General features: G+C 43.5%; 3 non-coding genes across 3 annotated transcripts; all 3 read left to right on the top strand.

Annotated features, from left to right (window-relative positions):
* Positions 1-3,596: 3,596 nt before the first annotated feature.
* On the top strand, positions 3,597-3,670 carry TRNAI-AAU (transfer RNA isoleucine (anticodon AAU)). The gene has a single exon. It is a non-coding gene; the product is annotated as a tRNA-Ile (tRNA).
* Positions 3,671-7,262: 3,592 nt separating this feature from the next.
* TRNAI-AAU (transfer RNA isoleucine (anticodon AAU)) lies at positions 7,263-7,336 on the top strand. The gene has a single exon. It is a non-coding gene; the product is annotated as a tRNA-Ile (tRNA).
* A 3,592-nt stretch (positions 7,337-10,928) lies between these two features.
* TRNAI-AAU (transfer RNA isoleucine (anticodon AAU)) lies at positions 10,929-11,002 on the top strand. The gene has a single exon. It is a non-coding gene; the product is annotated as a tRNA-Ile (tRNA).
* Positions 11,003-20,575: the final 9,573 nt, after the last annotated feature.

The raw sequence follows: 20,575 nt of genomic DNA on the forward strand, positions 1-20,575 counted from the left end.
AGGTATGTTTTTTCTCTCAAGTAAACTCTTTTTTTCTCATTTAATCAAACGCTTGTAAATCCATACACTCTGTTGCTCCAGTACACGTTCACTTTTCATTAGTCCTTCTTTTGCCACTTCTGACCAAAGCTCAAGCCGGCAGTGCCAGTAGAACAACAGAAGTGCAAGAGATTGTCTCTCCAAGATGGAGACACTGGCTCAGACTATGTCACGTGAGAGGTGGAGGGAGACCAAGAGCTGATTATTAGATGCGTGGGAATAAGAGGAACATAACTCAGGTGAACAGATTCTAGATAGTGATGCTATAGCTAGGATCAGCAACGTTACCGGGGAAAGGATAGGAAAATAATTAGGTGACAGAAGTATAGAAGTGGCTACAAGGGGGCGTGTCTCTTAACAGGGCCGAAAGATACACTGAAGGCGAAGGTGAAGTGAAAGAAGAAAGAAAGATCAAAGGAAATCAACAGTGATGATTGAGAGAAATCTCACAAAGGCAAATTGAGCAAAAGACAGGACCTGGGGAGTTAGACTACTTCAATGCAAATTTACGCCGCAGATGAGCATGACAACTGACCCTTGTCCAGTGGTGCTGAAACAATTTTCAATGTGGGGGTGCTGCCATCAAAGGGCTTCTGAAAATCCAGGAATCATACAAAGAACAAGTCCTGCAGAATGAGCCACGCACATTCAGAAAGAGTGGTGATGCGTTGGTTACTTATTGGTAATCTTCATTAGCCTTAGTCCATTGCGTCCTTGTGACAGTCATTACAAAGTAAAGTGATGTCACCCTCCAAGAGGAAGAAAGAACAGGAGGATTCTTAAATGCTAGCGCCATGCACCCAACCTGGGTGCCAAGCCCTTGCCAAAGGACTGATGGGAAGGTGGGCAGGATGTAATGTTTGTGACAAGGACAAGATGGACTTAGGGTAATGCAGAGTTCAAAACATTGGTACTCAAATGCAAAACAGAAAATGTATTAAGCGATAATGCTTGACAAATGTATGCCCTGAGGCCCAAGTAACCACCCGAGGAATTTCCTAGATTGTTACTCACTGGAATTCAACCCAGGAGGTGGCCATTCCTCTCGTGGACCATCCCTGACCTGGAAGATTTTCTAAAAAGCCTTGCAAAGCCAGAAAAATTGACAACTTAATCCACCTACTCAGAGTCATAAAATTCACCTTCTTGTCTTTTCGAGGCTGTCCAAAAGTCACAAACAAGGAGTCGGTTTTCCTGAACTGCAGAGGCCTGGTGACATAAATGAAAAGAGCTCTTTAAACATCAAGTGTATTCAACAAATGTTCTTCCGGAGAGGAAGGAGAGGGAATGAAAGAAGGAAGAATTATTTCCTAAGATCTATCAAAAATAGACTTAACCTTTGCAGCAAAGGTAGGGCTAGGCCTTAAAGTTACCCCATCTTCCAAAGTATCAAATGAAGAGAGGACAGCATTTTAAGGCTCCCAGCTCCCCAATTGTTCTCAGCAAGGTGATAGCAAATAGGAAAATAACTTTATAGGAGACAATCTTTAATTGTACAGTATCCAGATCCTCAAAGAGATAAAATTGCAAAGCCTATAAAAGAGTAGGAAGATTCTGAGTTGGAGAAAAGGGATTTTTCATTGTTCTTACCATTGACAAAAGATCATAACAGTCTAGACACCAAAGAGTGTAACATCGATGAAAGTTCAGAAAAGTCCCTAAAAGCCTTTATCGCAAACCAATGAGCTTTCAGAGTGGAAAGAGATTCAAGTGAAACCCATTCAGAAGAAAATGCAAAATAGCAGACAAACTACAGGTAGGTGCCAAAAGATCATGAGCAGAACATCACGTCTGAAAGGACTTCCAGTTCTTTGAGTAAGACTTCGAAGTAGAAGGCCTGCTGGAGTGCTGAATTAACTCCACTAAGGAAGAGGAAAGACCCTTTGCTAGCAGTCCAGACTTCTCAACCTCCAAAGCGATAGAGTGAGTTGGAGCAAGAAGGTCAGGGACGACGTTCTGAGAAGAGACACACTTGAGCAGTACCCAAGGAGGTAGAAGAGCCAGGGGTTCAGAAGAGGAAACCATGACATCTCTGGCCAATCAGGGTCAACAAGAATCAAGTTCCCTCCCCCTGCTGAGACTTGAAGAGAACCATCTGGATCAATAATAAGGGGGGGAATGTATAAAGGAGACTTCTCAGCCACTTTATCACCAATACGTCCACCACCTAGGCTCCTTGTTCTAGAAACCTGGATCAGAATCGACAAAGATGAGCATTGTCCTTGTTTGAAAAGAGATCCAGAAAGGGTTTCACAAACTCTCGGCATATCTCTCAAAACAACGACCTGGATAACGTCAACTCCAGCAAATTTGGAAACCTCCAGCTGTCTGCCATCACATTGTCGGTGCCCTTGATGTGTACTGCCGACGTATGCAACAGGTTGATCTCTGCCCAATAGCCCAATTGTTCTGCTATTGCATTGAGGGATTTTGAATGCATGCTTCACTGCTGGTTAATGTAAAAGACCGCTACCTTATTCTCTGTCTTTACTAGCACATTTTTCTGAGACAGATGATGATGGGAAAACTTCAAAGCCCTGAAGCTTACCATCAACCCCATCTACTTCCATGACCTCCGACTCTCTAGGAAAGACCACTTGAATCGACAGGATAAGTCCAACACAGTAGCTCTCCAGCCAGGTTTGCTGGCATCTGTTGCGAGGAATTCAGGAGGATCCAGGTGTATTAGTGTCCACTTAGACCAGTGGTCTTCAAACTCTTTAATGCCACATCCACCCAAAGGGAGAAAAAAAACATTGGTGCCTCCCCTCTGAATTTTCCAGAATTCTTCTATCAAATTGACACTGTTTAAATATGTCTAGACCTATTTAAACATTGCAGTTAAGTTCTGTTACTGTTTTAAAAATGCAATCAAATACATGACCCCAAATATACTATTCTGGTCAGGCAGGCCTTACTAACCAATTGCAGCGTCATGCTCTGCTGAGTAAACTGATCTCACGGCAGTGAGGAATGCACAGGCCGGGTGGTGCCCGGCGCACGAAAGCGCGCCTTCTTGTGTTGTACGTCTCTTTGTGCAAATGCAAACTCAAATTTCCTGCACTGTGGTCGGCAGGAGAGACATGGGAAGGTGCAGTAGGGAGGGCTTGAGCAACAAACCGTTGGCTATCTTTTGTTGTTACTTTGTTGACATGAGCTAGAGTAATTTAAAGCAGAAGGAACGGCCAGACCTAAAAACAACTCTCTTACCTCCAACGCCAAATAACCACTATAATTAGAATATCTCAAAAGCAGCTGGCCTTGTAAACTTAATGAGCAAGCAAGCCGATGCATTTTGGGTTTTGTTGTAAAAGAATAGAAATCCTATCCATCCTTTCCTTTTTTTCCGGCAACAACCAATGTTACAAAGATATCACAGCACACAGTGACATTGACTGAAAGAAGAGGCGCTGAGGCTGGCGTGCAGCACTCAACAGCTCTTGTTATTGCAATCCAGACAGGGGACAGAAGGAGAAAAGTATGAAGGAATTGCGATAGTGAGACCGATTCTTCTGTGTATCTGCATGTCATGGAAAACGGATAACTCTGTCATTCATGGCCGGTTAGCTCAGTTGGTTAGAGCGTGGTGCTAATAACGCCAAGGTCGCGGGTTCGATCCCCGTACGGGCCAAGGTATGATTTTTCTTTCAAGTAAACTCTTTTTTTCTCATTTAATCAAACGCTTGTAAATCCATACACTCTGTTGCTCCAGTACACGTTCACTTTCCATTAGTCCTTCTTTTGCCACTTCTGACCAAAGCTCAAGCCGGCAGCGCCAGTAGAACAACAGAAGTGCAAGAGATTGTCTCTCCAAGATGGAGACACTGGCTCAGACTATGTCACGTGAGAGGTGGAGGGAGACCAAGAGCTGATTATTAGATGCGTGGAGATAAGAGGAATATAACTCAGGTGAACAGATTCTGGATAGTCATGCTATAGCTAGAATCAGCAACGTTACAGGGGAAAGGATAGGAAAATAATTAGGTGACAGAAGTATAGAAGTGGCTACAAGGGGGCGTGTCTCTTAACAGGGCCGAAAGATACACTGAAGGCGAAGGTGAAGTGAAAGAAGAAAGAAAGATCAAAGGAAATCAACAGTGATTGAGAGAAAACTCACAAAGGCAAATTGAGCAAAAGACAGGACCTGGGGAGTTAGACTACTTCAATGCAAATTTACGCCGCAGATGAGCATGACAACTGACCCTTGTCCAGTGGTGCTGAAACAATTTTCAGTGTGGGGGTGCTACCATCAAAGGGCTTCTGAAAATCCAGGAATCATACAAAGAACAAGTCCTGTAGAATGAGCCACGCACATTCAGAAAGAGTGGTGATGCGTTGGTTACTTATTGGTAATCTTCATTAGCCTTAGTCCATTGCGTCCTTGTGACAGTCATTACAAAGTAAAGTGATGTCACCCTCCAAGAGGAAGAAAGAACAGGAGGATTCTTAAATGCTAGCGCCATGCACCCAACCTGGGTGCCAAGCCCTTGCCAAAGGACTGATGGGAAGGTGGGCAGGATGTAATGTTTGTGACAAGGACAAGATGGACTTAGGGTAATGCAGAGTTCAAAACATTGGTACTCAAATGCAAAACAGAAAATGTATTAAGCGATAATGCTTGACAAATGTATGCCCTGAGGCCCAAGTAACCACCCTAGGAATTTCCTAGATTGTTACTCACTGGAATTCAACCCAGGAGGTGACCATTCCTCTCGTAGACCATCCCTGACCTGGAAGATTTTCTAAAAAGCCTTGCAAAGCCAGAAAAATTGACAACTTAATCCACCTACTCAGAGTCATAAAAGTCACCTTCTTGTCTTTTCCAGGCTGTCCAAAAGTCACAAACAAGGAGTCGGTTTTCTTGAACTGCAGAGGTCTGGTGACATAAATGAAAAGAGCTCTTTAAACATCAAGTGTATTCAACAAATGTTCCTCCGGAGAGGAAGGAGAGGGAATGAAAGAAGGAAGAATTATTTCCTAAGATCTATCAAAAATAGACTTAACCTTTGCAGCAAAGGTAGGGCTAGGCCTTAAAGTTACCCCATCTTCCAAAGTATCAATTGAAGAGAGGACAGCATTTTAAGGCTCCCAGCTCCCCAATTGTTCTCAGCAAGGTGATAGCAAATAGGAAAATAACTTTATAGGAGACAATCTTTAATTGTACAGTATACAGATCCTCAAAGAGATAAAATTGGAAAGCCTATAAAAGAGTAGGAAGATTCTGAGTTGGAGAAAAGGGATTTTTCATTGTTCTTACCATTGACAAAAGATCATAACAGTCTAGACACCAAAGAGTGTAACATCGATGAAAGTTCAGAAAAGTCCCTAAAAGCCTTTATCGCAAACCAATGAGCTTTCAGAGTGGAAAGAGATTCAAGTGAAACCCATTCAGAAGAAAATGCAAAATAGCAGACAAACTACAGGTAGGTGCCAAAAGATCATGAGCAGAAGATCACGTCTGAAAGGACTTCCAGTTCTTTGAGTAAGACTTCGAAGTAGAAGGCCTGCTGGAGTGCTGAATTAACTCCACTAAGGAAGAGGAAAGACCCTTTGCTAGCAGTCCAGACTTCTCAACCTCCAAAGCGATTGAGTGAGTTGGAGCAAGAAGGTCAGGGACGACGTTCTGAGAAGAGACACACTTGAGCAGTACCCAAGGAGGTAGAAGAGCCAGGGGTTCAGAAGAGGAAACCATGACATCTCTGGCCAATCAGGGTCAACAAGAATCAAGTTCCCTCCCCCTGCTGAGACTTGAAGAGAACCATCTGGATCAATAAAAAGGGGAGGAATGTATAAAGGAGACTTCTCAGCCACTTTATCACCAATACGTCCACCACCTAGGCTCCTTGTTCTAGAAACCTGGATCAGAATCGACAAAGATGAGCATTGTCCTTGTTTGAAAAGAGATCTAGAAAGGGTTTCACAAACTCTCGGCATATCTCTCAAAACAACAACCTGGATAACGTCAACTCCAGCAAATTTGGAAACCTCCAGCTGTCTGCCATCACATTGTCGGTGCCCTTGATGTGTACTGCCGACGTATGCAACAGGTTGATCTCTGCCCAATAGCCCAATTGTTCTGCTATTGCATTGAGGGATTTTGAATGCATGCTTCACTGCTGGTTAATGTAAAAGACCGCTACCTTATTCTCTGTCTTTACTAGCACATTTTTCTGAGACAGATGATGATGGGAAAACTTCAAAGCCCTGAAGCTTACCATCAACTCCATCTACTTCCATGACCTCCGACTCTCTAGGAAAGACCACTTGAATCGACAGGATCAGTCCAACACAGTAGCTCTCCAGCCAGGTTTGCTGGCATCTGTTGCGAGGAATTCAGGAGGATACAGGTGTATTAGTGTCCACTTAGACCAGTGGTCTTCAAACTCTTTAATGCCACATCCACCCAAAGGGAAAAAAATACATTGGTGCCTCCCCTCTGAATTTTCCAGAATTCTTCTGTCAAATTGACACTGTTTAAATATGTCTAGACCTATTTAAACATTGCAGTTAAGTTCTGTTACTGTTTTAAAAATGCAATCAAATACATGACCCCAAATATACTATTCTGGTCAGGCAGGCCTTACTAACCAATTGCAGCGTCATGCTCTGCTGAGTAAACTGATCTCACGGCAGTGAGGAATGCACAGGCCGGGTGGTGCCCGGCACACGAAAGCGCGCCTACTTGTGTTGTACGTCTCTTTGCGCAAATGCAAACTCAAATTTCCTGCACTGTGGTCGGCAGGAGAGACATGGGAAGGTGCAGTAGGGAAGGCTTGAGCAACAAACCGTTGGCTCTCTTTTGTTGTTACTTTGTTGACATGAGCTAGAGTAATTTAAAGCAGAAGGAACGGCCAGACCTAAAAACAACTCTCTTACCTCCAACGCCAAATAACCACTATAATTAGAATATCTCAAAAGCAGCTGGCCTTGTAAACTTAATGAGCAAGCAAGCCGATGCATTTTGGGTTTTGTTGTAAAAGAATAGAAATCCTATCCATCCTTTCCTTTTTTTCCGGCAACAACCAATGTTACAAAGATATCACAGCACACAGTGACATTGACTGAAAGAAGAGGCGCTGAGGCTGGCGTGCAGCACTCAACAGCTCTTGTTATTGCAATCCAGACAGGGGACAGAAGGAGAAAAGTATGAAGAAATTGCGATGGTGAGACCGACTCTTCTGTGTATCTGCATGTCATGGAAAACGGATAACTCTGTCATTCATGGCCGGTTAGCTCAGTTGGTTAGAGCGTGGTGCTAATAACGCCAAAGTCGCGGGTTCGATCCCCGTACGGGCCAAGGTACGTTTTTTCTCTCAAGTAAACTCTTTTTTTCTCATTTAATCAAACGCTTGTAAATCCATACACTCTGTTGCTCCAGTACACGTTCACTTTCCATTAGTCCTTCTTTTGCCACTTCTGACCAAAGCTCAAGCCGGCAGCGCCAGTAGAACAACAGAAGTGCAAGAGATTGTGTCTCCAAGATGGAGACACTGGCTCAGACTATGTCACGTGAGAGGTGGAGGGAGACCAAGAGCTGATTATTAGATGCGTGGAGATAAGAGGAACATAACTCAGGTGAACAGATTCTGGATAGTCATGCTATAGCTAGGATCAGCAACGTTACAGGGGAAAGGATAGGAAAATAATTAGGTAACAGAAGTATAGAAGTGGCTACAAGGGGGCGTGTCTCTTAACAGGGCCGAAAGATACACTGAAGGCGAAGGTGAAGTGAAAGAAGAAAGAAAGATCAAAGGAAGTCGACAGTGATTGAGAGAAAACTCACAAAGGCAAATTGAGCAAAAGACAGGACCTGGGGAGTTAGACTACTTCAATGCAAATTTACGCCGCAGATGAGCATGACAACTGACCCTTGTCCAGTGGTGCTGAAACAATTTTCAGTGTGGGGGTGCTGCCATCAAAGGGCTTCTGAAAATCCAGGAGTCACACAAAGAACAAGTCCTGCAGAATGAGCCACGCACATTCAGAAAGAGTGTTGATGCGTTGGTTACTTATTGGTAATCTTCATTGGCCTTAGTCCATTGCGTCCTTGTGACAGTCATTACAAAGTAAAGTGATGTCACCCTCCAAGAGGATGAAAGAACAGGAGGATTCTTAAATGCTAGCGCCATGCACCCAACCTGGGTGTCAAGCCCTTGCCAAAGGACTGATGGGAAGGTGGGCAGGATGTAATGTTTGTGACAAGGACAAGATGGACTTAGGGTAATGCAGAGTTCAAAACATTGGTACTCAAATGCAAAACAGAAAATTTATTAAGCGATAATGCTTGACAAATGTATGCCCTGAGGCCCAAGTAACCACCCTAGGAATTTCCTAGATTGTTACTAACTGGAATTCAACCCAGGAGGTGGCCATTCCTCTCGTAGACCATCCCTGACTTGGAAGATTTTCTAAAAAGCCTTGCAAAGCCAGAAAAATTGACAACTTAATCCACCTACTCAGAGTCATAAAAGTCACCTTCTTGTCTTTTCCAGGCTGTCCAAAAGTCACAAACAAGGAGTCGGTTTTCCTGAACTGCAGAGGCCTGGTGACATTAATGAAAAGAGCTCTTTAAACATCAAGTGTATTCAACAAATGTTCCTCCGGAGAGGAAGGAGAGGGAATGAAAGAAGGAAGAATTATTTCCTAAGATCTATCAAAAATAGACTTAACCTTTGCAGCAAAGGTAGGGCTAGGCCTTAAAGTTACCCCATCTTCCAAAGTATCAATTGAAGAGAGGACAGCATTTTAAGGCTCCCAGCTCCCCAATTGTTCTCAGCAAGGTGATAGCAAATAGGAAAATAACTTTATAGGAGACAATCTTTAATTGTACAGTATACAGATCCTCAAAGAGATAAAATTGGAAAGCCTATAAAAGAGTAGGAAGATTCTGAGTTGGAGAAAAGGGATTTTTCATTGTTCTTACCATTGACAAAAGATCATAACAGTCTAGACACCAAAGAGTGTAACATCGATGAAAGTTCAGAAAAGTCCCTAAAAGCCTTTATCGCAAACCAATGAGCTTTCAGAGTGGAAAGAGATTCAAGTGAAACCCATTCAGAAGAAAATGCAAAATAGCAGACAAACTACAGGTAGGTGCCAAAAGATCATGAGCAGAAGATCACGTCTGAAAGGACTTCCAGTTCTTTGAGTAAGACTTCGAAGTAGAAGGCCTGCTGGAGTGCTGAATTAACTCCACTAAGGAAGAGGAAAGACCCTTTGCTAGCAGTCCAGACTTCTCAACCTCCAAAGCGATTGAGTGAGTTGGAGCAAGAAGGTCAGGGACGACGTTCTGAGAAGAGACACACTTGAGCAGTACCCAAGGAGGTAGAAGAGCCAGGGGTTCAGAAGAGGAAACCATGACATCTCTGGCCAATCAGGGTCAACAAGAATCAAGTTCCCTCCCCCTGCTGAGACTTGAAGAGAACCATCTGGATCAATAAAAAGGGGAGGAATGTATAAAGGAGACTTCTCAGCCACTTTATCACCAATACGTCCACCACCTAGGCTCCTTGTTCTAGAAACCTGGATCAGAATCGACAAAGATGAGCATTGTCCTTGTTTGAAAAGAGATCTAGAAAGGGTTTCACAAACTCTCGGCATATCTCTCAAAACAACAACCTGGATAACGTCAACTCCAGCAAATTTGGAAACCTCCAGCTGTCTGCCATCACATTGTCGGTGCCCTTGATGTGTACTGCCGACGTATGCAACAGGTTGATCTCTGCCCAATAGCCCAATTGTTCTGCTATTGCATTGAGGGATTTTGAATGCATGCTTCACTGCTGGTTAATGTAAAAGACCGCTACCTTATTCTCTGTCTTTACTAGCACATTTTTCTGAGACAGATGATGATGGGAAAACTTCAAAGCCCTGAAGCTTACCATCAACTCCATCTACTTCCATGACCTCCGACTCTCTAGGAAAGACCACTTGAATCGACAGGATCAGTCCAACACAGTAGCTCTCCAGCCAGGTTTGCTGGCATCTGTTGCGAGGAATTCAGGAGGATACAGGTGTATTAGTGTCCACTTAGACCAGTGGTCTTCAAACTCTTTAATGCCACATCCACCCAAAGGGAAAAAAATACATTGGTGCCTCCCCTCTGAATTTTCCAGAATTCTTCTGTCAAATTGACACTGTTTAAATATGTCTAGACCTATTTAAACATTGCAGTTAAGTTCTGTTACTGTTTTAAAAATGCAATCAAATACATGACCCCAAATATACTATTCTGGTCAGGCAGGCCTTACTAACCAATTGCAGCGTCATGCTCTGCTGAGTAAACTGATCTCACGGCAGTGAGGAATGCACAGGCCGGGTGGTGCCCGGCACACGAAAGCGCGCCTACTTGTGTTGTACGTCTCTTTGCGCAAATGCAAACTCAAATTTCCTGCACTGTGGTCGGCAGGAGAGACATGGGAAGGTGCAGTAGGGAAGGCTTGAGCAACAAACCGTTGGCTCTCTTTTGTTGTTACTTTGTTGACATGAGCTAGAGTAATTTAAAGCAGAAGGAACGGCCAGACCTAAAAACAACTCTCTTACCTCCAACGCCAAATAACCACTATAATTAGAATATCTCAAAAGCAGCTGGCCTTGTAAACTTAATGAGCAAGCAAGCCGATGCATTTTGGGTTTTGTTGTAAAAGAATAGAAATCCTATCCATCCTTTCCTTTTTTTCCGGCAACAACCAATGTTACAAAGATATCACAGCACACAGTGACATTGACTGAAAGAAGAGGCGCTGAGGCTGGCGTGCAGCACTCAACAGCTCTTGTTATTGCAATCCAGACAGGGGACAGAAGGAGAAAAGTATGAAGAAATTGCGATGGTGAGACCGACTCTTCTGTGTATCTGCATGTCATGGAAAACGGATAACTCTGTCATTCATGGCCGGTTAGCTCAGTTGGTTAGAGCGTGGTGCTAATAACGCCAAAGTCGTGGGTTCGATCCCCGTACGGGCCAAGGTACGTTTTTTCTCTCAAGTAAACTCTTTTTTTCTCATTTAATCAAACGCTTGTAAATCCATACACTCTGTTGCTCCAGTACACGTTCACTTTCCATTAGTCCTTCTTTTGCCACTTCTGACCAAAGCTCAAGCCGGCAGCGCCAGTAGAACAACAGAAGTGCAAGAGATTGTGTCTCCAAGATGGAGACACTGGCTCAGACTATGTCACGTGAGAGGTGGAGGGAGACCAAGAGCTGATTATTAGATGCGTGGAGATAAGAGGAACATAACTCAGGTGAACAGATTCTGGATAGTCATGCTATAGCTAGGATCAGCAACGTTACAGGGGAAAGGATAGGAAAATAATTAGGTAACAGAAGTATAGAAGTGGCTACAAGGGGGCGTGTCTCTTAACAGGGCCGAAAGATACACTGAAGGCGAAGGTGAAGTGAAAGAAGAAAGAAAGATCAAAGGAAGTCGACAGTGATTGAGAGAAAACTCACAAAGGCAAATTGAGCAAAAGACAGGACCTGGGGAGTTAGACTACTTCAATGCAAATTTACGCCGCAGATGAGCATGACAACTGACCCTTGTCCAGTGGTGCTGAAACAATTTTCAGTGTGGGGGTGCTGCCATCAAAGGGCTTCTGAAAATCCAGGAGTCACACAAAGAACAAGTCCTGCAGAATGAGCCACGCACATTCAGAAAGAGTGTTGATGCGTTGGTTACTTATTGGTAATCTTCATTGGCCTTAGTCCATTGCGTCCTTGTGACAGTCATTACAAAGTAAAGTGATGTCACCCTCCAAGAGGATGAAAGAACAGGAGGATTCTTAAATGCTAGCGCCATGCACCCAACCTGGGTGTCAAGCCCTTGCCAAAGGACTGATGGGAAGGTGGGCAGGATGTAATGTTTGTGACAAGGACAAGATGGACTTAGGGTAATGCAGAGTTCAAAACATTGGTACTCAAATGCAAAACAGAAAATTTATTAAGCGATAATGCTTGACAAATGTATGCCCTGAGGCCCAAGTAACCACCCTAGGAATTTCCTAGATTGTTACTAACTGGAATTCAACCCAGGAGGTGGCCATTCCTCTCGTAGACCATCCCTGACTTGGAAGATTTTCTAAAAAGCCTTGCAAAGCCAGAAAAATTGACAACTTAATCCACCTACTCAGAGTCATAAAAGTCACCTTCTTGTCTTTTCCAGGCTGTCCAAAAGTCACAAACAAGGAGTCGGTTTTCCTGAACTGCAGAGGCCTGGTGACATTAATGAAAAGAGCTCTTTAAACATCAAGTGTATTCAACAAATGTTCCTCCGGAGAGGAAGGAGAGGGAATGAAAGAAGGAAGAATTATTTCCTAAGATCTATCAAAAATAGACTTAACCTTTGCAGCAAAGGTAGGGCTAGGCCTTAAAGTTACCCCATCTTCCAAAGTATCAAATGAAGAGAGGACAGCATTTTAAGGCTCTCATCTCCACAATTGTTCTCAGCAAGGTGATAGCAAATAGGAAAATAACTTTATAGGAGACAATCTTTAATTGTACAGTATCCAGATCCTCAAAGGGATAAAATTGCAAAGCCTATAAAAGAGTAGGAAGATTCTGAGTTGGAGAAAAGGGATTTTTCATTGTTCTTACCATTGACAAAAGATCATAACAGTCTAGACACCAAAGAGTGTAACATCGATGAAAGTTCAGAAAAGTCCCTAAAAGCCTTTATCGCAAATCAATGAGCTTTCAGAGTGGAAAGAGATTCAAGTGAAACCCATTCAGAAGAAAATGCAAAATAGCAGACAAACTACAGGTAGGTGCCAAAAGATCATGAGCAGAACATCACGTCTGAAAGGACTTCCAGTTCCTTGAGTAAGACTTCGAAGTAGAAGGCCTGCTGGAGTGCTGAATTAACTCCACTAAGGAAGAGGAAAGACCCTTTGCTAGCAGTCCAGACTTCTCAACCTCCAAAGCGATAGAGTGAGTTGGAGCAAGAAGGTCAGGGACGACGTTCTGAGAAGAGACACACTTGAGCAGTACCCAAGGAGGTAGAAGAGCCAGGGGTTCAGAAGAGGAAACCATGACATCTCTGGCCAATCAGGGCCAACAAGAATCAAGTTCCCTCCCCCCTGCTGAGACTTCAAAAGAACCATCTAGATCAATAAAAAGGGGGGGAATGTATAAAGGAGACTTCTCAGCCACTTTATCACCAATACGTCCACTACCTAGGCTCCTTGTTCCGGAAACCTGGATCAGACTCGACAAAGATGAGCATTGTCCTTGTTTGAAAAGAGATCCAGAAAGGGTTTCACAAACTCTCGGCATATCTCTCAAAACAACGACCTGGATAACGTTAACTCCAGCAAATTTGGAAACCTCCAGCTCTCTGCCATCACATTGTCGGTGCCCTTGATGTGTACTGCCGACGTATGCAACAGGTTGATCTCTGCCCAATAGCCCAATTGTTCTGCTATTGCATTGAGGAATTTTGAATGCATGCTTCACTGCTGGTTAATGTAAAAGACCGCTACCTTATTCTTTGTCTTTACTAGCATATTTTTCTGAGACAGATGATGATGGGAAAACTTCAAAGCCCTGAAGCTTACCATCCACTCCATCTACTTCCATGACCTCCGACTCTCTAGGAAAGACCACTTGAATCAACAGGATCAGTCCAACACAGTAGCTCTCCACCCAGGTTTGCTGGCATCTGTTTCGAGGAATTCAGGAGGATCCAGGTGTATTAGTGTCCACTTAGACCAGTGGTCTTCAAACTCTTTAATGCCACATCCACCCAAAGGGAAAAAAAAACATTGGTGCCTCCCCTCTGAATTTTCCAGAATTCTTCTATCAAATTGACACTGTTTAAATAGGTCTAGACCTATTTAAACATTGCAGTTAAGTTCTGTTACTGTTTTAAAAATGCAATCAAATACATGACCCCAAATATGATATTCTGGTCAGGCAGGCCTTACTAACCAATTGCAGCGTCATGCTCTGCTGAGTAAACTGATCTCACGGCAGTGAGGAATGCACAGGCCGGGTGGTGCCCGGCGCACGAAAGCGCGCCTTCTTGTGTTGTACGTCTCTTTGTGCAAATGCAAACTCAAATTTCCTGCACTGTGGTCGGCAGGAGAGACATGGGAAGGTGCAGTAGGGAAGGCTTGAGCAACAAACCGTTGGCTATGTTTTGTTGTTACTTTGTTGACATGAGCTAGAGTAATTTAAAGCAGAAGGAACGGCCAGACCTAAAAACAACTCTCTTACCTCCAACGCCGAATAACCACTATAATTAGAATATCTCAAAAGCAGCTGGCCTTGTAAACTTAATGAGCAAGCAAGCCGATGCATTTTGGGTTTTGTTGTAAAAGAATAGAAATCCTATCCATCCTTTCCTTTTTTTCCGGCAACAACCAATGTTACAAAGATATCACAGCACACAGTGACATTGACTGAAAGAAGAGGCGCTGAGGCTGGCGTGCAGCACTCAACAGCTCTTGTTATTGCAATCCAGACAGGGGACAGAAGGAGAAAAGTATGAAGGAATTGCGATAGTGAGACCGACTCTTCTGTGTATCTGCATGTCATGGAAAATGGATAACTCTGTCATTCATTGCCGGTTAGCTCAGTTGGTTAGAGTGTGGAGGTAATAACGCCATGGTCGCGGGTTCGATCCCCGTACGGGCCACATTAAGTTTTTTCTCTCAAGTAAACTATTTTTTTCTCATTTAATCAAACGCTTGTAAATCCATACACTCTGTTGCTCCAGTACACGTTCACTTTCCATTAGTCCTTCTTTTGCCACTTCTGACCAAATCTCAAGCCGGCAGTGCCAGTAGAACAACAGAAGTGCAAGAGATTGTCTCTCCAAGATTGAGACACTGGCTCAGACTATGTCACGTGAGAGGTGGAGGGAGACCAAGAGCTGATTATTAGATGCTTGGGAATAAGAGGAACATTACTCAGGTGAACAGATTCTAGATAGTGATGCTATAGCTAGGATCAGCAACGTTACAGGGGAAAGGATAGGAAAATAATTAGGTGACAGAAGTATAGAAGTGGCTACAAGGGGGCGTGTCTCTTAACAGGGCCGAAAGATACACTGAAGGCGAAGGTGAAGTGAAAGAAGAAAGAAAGATCAAAGGAAATCAACAGTGATTGAGAGAAAACTCACAAAGGCAATTTGAGCAAAAGACAGGACCTGTGGAGTTAGACTACTTCAATGCAAATTTACGCCGCAGATGAGCATGACAACTGACCCTTGTCCAGTGGTGCTGAAACAATTTTCAGTGTGGGGGTGCTACCATCAAAGGGCTTCTGAAAATCCAGGAATCATACAAAGAACAAGTCCTGTAGAATGAGCCACGCACATTCAGAAAGAGTGGTGATGCGTTGGTTACTTATTGGTAATCTTCATTAGCCTTAGTCCATTGCGTCCTTGTGACAGTCATTACAAAGTAAAGTGATGTCACCCTCCAAGAGGAAGAAAGAACAGGAGGATTCTTAAATGCTAGCGCCATGCACCCAACCTGGGTGCCAAGCCCTTGCCAAAGGACTGATGGGAAGGTGGGCAGGATGTAATGTTTGTGACAAGGACAAGATGGACTTAGGGTAATGCAGAGTTCAAAACATTGGTACTCAAATGCAAAACAGAAAATTTATTAAGCGATAATGCTTGACAAATGTATGCCCTGAGGCCCAAGTAACCACCCTAGGAATTTCCTAGATTGTTACTCACTGGAATTCAACCCAGGAGGTGGCCATTCCTCTCGTAGACCATCCCTGACCTGGAAGATTTTCTAAAAAGCCTTGCAAAGCCAGAAAAATTGACAACTTAATCCACCTACTCAGAGTCATAAAAGTCACCTTCTTGTCTTTTCCAGGCTGTCCAAAAGTCACAAACAAGGAGTCGGTTTTCTTGAACTGCAGAGGCCTGGTGACATAAATGACAAGAGCTCTTTAAACATCAAGTGTATTCAACAAATGTTCCTCCGGAGAGGAAGGAGAGGGAATGAAAGAAGGAAGAATTATTTCCTAAGATCTATCAAAAATAGACTTAAACTTTGCAGCAAAGGTAGGGCTAGGCCTTAAAGTTACCCCATCTTCCAAAGTATCAAATGAAGAGAGGACAGCATTTTAAGGCTCCCAGCTCCCCAATTGTTCTCAGCAAGGTGATAGCAAATAGGAAAATAACTTTATAGGAGACAATCTTTAATTGTACAGTATCCAGATCCTCAAAGAGATAAACTTGCAAAGCCTATAAAAGAGTAGGAAGATTCTGAGTTGGAGAAAAGGGATTTTTCATTGTTCTTACCATTGACAAAAGATCATAACAGTCTAGACACCAAAGAGTGTAACATCGATGAAAGTTCAGAAAAGTCCCTAAAAGCCTTTATCGCAAACCAATGAGCTTTCAGAGTGGAAAGAGATTCAAGTGAAATCCATTCAGAAGAAAATGCAAAATAGCAGACAAACTACAGGTAGGTGCCAAAAGATCATGAGCAGAACATCACGTATGAAAGGACTTCCAGTTCTTTGAGTAAGACTTCGAAGTAGAAGGCCTGCTGGAGTGCTGAATTAACTCCACTAAGGAAGAGGAAAGACCCTTTGCTAGCAGTCCAGACTTCTCAACCTCCAAAGCGATTGAGTGAGTTGGAGCAAGAAGGTCAGGGACGACGTTCTGAGAAGAGACACACTTGAGCAGTACCCAAGGAGGTAGAAGAGCCAGGGGTTCAGAAGAGGAAACCATGACATCTCTGGCAAATCAGGGCCAACAAGAATCAAGTTCCCTCCCCCTGCTGAGACTTGAAGAGAACCATCTGGATCAATAAAAAGGGGGGGAATGTATAAAGGAGACTTCTCCGCCACTTTATCACCAATACGTCCACTACCTAGGCTCCTTGTTCCGGAAACCTGGATCAGAATCGACAAAGATGAGCATTGTCCTTGTTTGAAAAGAGATCCAGAAAGGGTTTCACAAACTCTCGGCATATCTCTCAAAACAACGACCTGGATAAAGTCAACTCCAGCAAATTTGGAAACCTCCAGCTGTCTGCCATCACATTGTCGGTGCACTTGATGTGTACTGCCGACGTATGCAACAGGTTGATCTCAGCCCAATAGCCCAATTGTTCTGCTATTGCATTGAGGGATTTTGAATGCATGCTTCACTGCTGGTTAATGTAAAAGACCGCTACCTTATTCTCTGTCTTTACTAGCACATTTTTCTGAGACAGATGATGATGGGAAAACTTCAAAGCCCTGAAGCTTACCATCAACTCCATCTATTTCCATGACCTCCGACTCTCTAGGAAAGACCACTTGAATCGACAGGATCAGTCCAACACAGTAGCTCTCCAGCCAGGTTTGCTGGCATCTGTTGCGAGGAATTCAGGAGGATCCAGGTGTATTAGTGTCCACTTAGACCAGTGGTCTTCAAACTCTTTAATGCCACATCCACCCAAAGGGAAAAAAAAACATTGGTGCCTCCCCTCTGAATTTTCCAGAATTCTTCTATCAAATTGACACTGTTTAAATATGTCTAGACCTATTTAAACATTGCAGTTAAGTTCTGTTACTGTTTTAAAAATGCAATCAAATACATGACCCCAAATATACTATTCTGGTCAGGCAGGCCTTACTAACCAATTGCAGCGTCTTGCTCTGCTGAGTAAACTGATCTCACGGCAGTGAGGAATGCACAGGCCGGGTGGTGCCCGGCGCACGAAAGCGCGCCTTCTTGTGTTGTACGTCTCTTTGCGCAAATGCAAACTCAAATTTCCTGCACTGTGGTCGGCAGGAGAGACATGGGAAGGTGCAGTAGGGAAGGCTTGAGCAACAAACCGTTGGCTATGTTTTGTTGTTACTTTGTTGACATGAGCTAGAGTAATTTAAAGCAGAAGGAACGGCCAGACCTAAAAATAACTCTCTTACCTCCAACGCCCAATAACCACTATAATTAGAATATCTCAAAAGCAGCTGGCCTTGTAAACTTAATGAGCAAGCAAGCCGATGCATTTTGGGTTTTGTTGTAAAAGAATAGAAATACTATCCATCCTTTCCTTTTCTTCCGGCAACAACCAATGTTACAAAGATATCACAGCACACAGTGACATTGACTGAAAGAAGAGGCGCTGAGGCTGGCGTGCAGCACTCAACAGCTCTTGTTATTGCAATCCAGACAGGGGACGGAAGGAGAAAAGTATGAAGGAATTGCGACAGTGAGACCGACTCTTCTGTGTATCTGCATGTTATGGAAAAAGGATAACTCTGTCAATAATGGCCGGTTAGCTCAGTTGGTTAGAGCGTGGTGCTAATAACGGCAAGGTCGTGGGTTCGATCCCTGTACGGGCCACGTTAAGTTTTTTCTCTCAAGTAAACTCTTTTTTTCTCATTTAATCAAATGCTAGTAAATCCATACACTCTGTTGCTCCAGTACACGTTCACTTTCCATTAGTCCTTCTTTTGCCACTTCTGACCAAAGCTGAAGCCGGCAGCGCCAGTAGAACAACAGAAGTGCAAGGGATTGTCTCTCCAAGATGGAGACACTGCCTCAGACTATGTCTCGTGAGAGGTGGAGGGAGACCAAGAGCTGATTATTAGATGCGTGGGGATAAGAGGAACATAACTCAGGTGAACAATTTCTGGATAGTGATGCTATAGCTAGGATCAGCAACGTTACAGGGCAAAGGATAGGAAAATAATTAGGTGACAGAAGTATAGAAGTGGTTACAAGGGGGTGTGTCTCTTAAGAGGGCCGAAAGATACACTGAAGGCGAAGGTGAAGTGAAAGAAGAAAGAAAGATCAAAGGACGTCGACAGTGATTGAGAGAAAACTCACAAAGGCAAATTGAGCAAAAGACAAGGCCTGGGGAGTTAGACTACTTCAATGCAAATTTACGCCGCAGATGAGCATGACAACTGACCCTTGTACAGTGGTGCTGAAACAATTTTCAGTGTGGGGGTGCTGCCATCAAAGGGCTTCTGAAAATCCAGGAATCATACAAAGAACTAGTCCTGCGGAATGAGCCACGCACATTCAGAAAGAGTGGTGATGCGTTGGTTACTTATTGGTAATCTTCATTAGCCTTAGTCCATTGCGTCCTTGTGACAGTCATTACAAAGTAAGGTGATGTCACCTTCCAACAGGAAGAAAGAACAGGAGGATCCTTAAATGCTAGCCCCATGCACCCAACCTGGGTGCCAAGCCCTTGCCAAAGGACTGATGGGAAGGTGGGCAGGATGTAATGTTTGTGACAAAGACAAGATGGACTAAGGGTAATGCAGAGTTCAAAACATTGGTACTCAAATGCAAAACAGAAAAATTATTAAGCCATAATGCTTGACAAATGTATGCTCTGAGGACCAAGTAGCCACCCTAGGAATTTCCTAGATTGTTACTCACTGGAATTCAACCCAGGAGGTGGCCATTCCTCTCGTAGACCATCCCTGAACTGGAAGATATTCTAAAAAGCCTTGCAAAGCCAGAAAAATTGACAACTTAATCCACCTACTCAGAGTCATAAAAGTCACCTTCTTGTCTTTTCCAGGCTGTCCAAAAGTCACAAACAAGGAGTCGGTTTTCCTGAACTGCAGAGGCCTGGTGACATGAATGAAAAGAGCTCTTTAAACATCAAGTGTATTCAGCAAATGTTCCTACGGAGAGGAAGGAGAGGGAATGAAAGAAGGAAGAATTATTTCCTAAGATCTATCAAAAATAGACTTAACCTTTGCAGCAAAGGTAAGGCTAGGCCTTAAAGTTACCCCATCTTCCAAAGTATCAAATGAAGAGAGGACAGCATTTTAAGGCTCCCAGCTCCCCAATTGTTCTCAGCAAGGTGATAGGAAATAGGAAAATAACTTTATAGGAATCAATCTTTATGTCTACAGTATCCAGATCCTCAAAGAGATAAAATTGCAAAGCCTATAAAAGAGTAGGAAGATTCTGAGTTGGAGAAAAGGGATTTTTCAACTGGTCTTACAATTGACAAAAGATCAGAACAGTCTAGACACCAAAGATTGTAACATCGACGAAGGTACAGAAATGTCCCTAAAAACCTTTATCGCAAAGCAATGAGCTTTCAGAGTGGAAAGAGATTCAAGTGAAACCCATTCAGAAGAAAATGCAAAATAGCAGACAAACTACAGGTAGGTGCCAAAAGATCATGAGCAGAACATCACGTCTCAAAAGACTTCCAGTTCTTTGAGTAAGACTTCGAAGTAGAAGGCCTGCTGGAGTGCTGAATTAACTCCACTAAGGAAGAGGAAAGACCCTTTGCTAGCAGTCCAGACTTCTCAACCTCCAAAGCGATAGAGTGAGTTGGAGCAAGAAGGTCAGGGACGACGTTCTGACAGAGACACACTTGAGCAGTACTCAAGGAGGTAGAAGAGCCAGGGGTTCAGAAGAGGAAACCATGACATCTCTGGCCAATAAGGGCCCACAAGAATAAAGTTCCCTTCCCCCTGCTGAGACTTGAAGAGAACCATCTGGATCAATAAAAAGTGGGGGAATGTATAAAGGAGACTTCTCAGCCACTTTATCACCAATACGTCCACTACCTAGGCTCCTTGTTCCGGAAGCCTGGATCAGAATCG

The sequence above is a fragment of the Pleurodeles waltl genome, chromosome 12 (genome assembly GCF_031143425.1).
Source record: "Pleurodeles waltl isolate 20211129_DDA chromosome 12, aPleWal1.hap1.20221129, whole genome shotgun sequence".
Lineage (NCBI taxonomy): Eukaryota > Metazoa > Chordata > Amphibia > Caudata > Salamandridae > Pleurodeles > Pleurodeles waltl.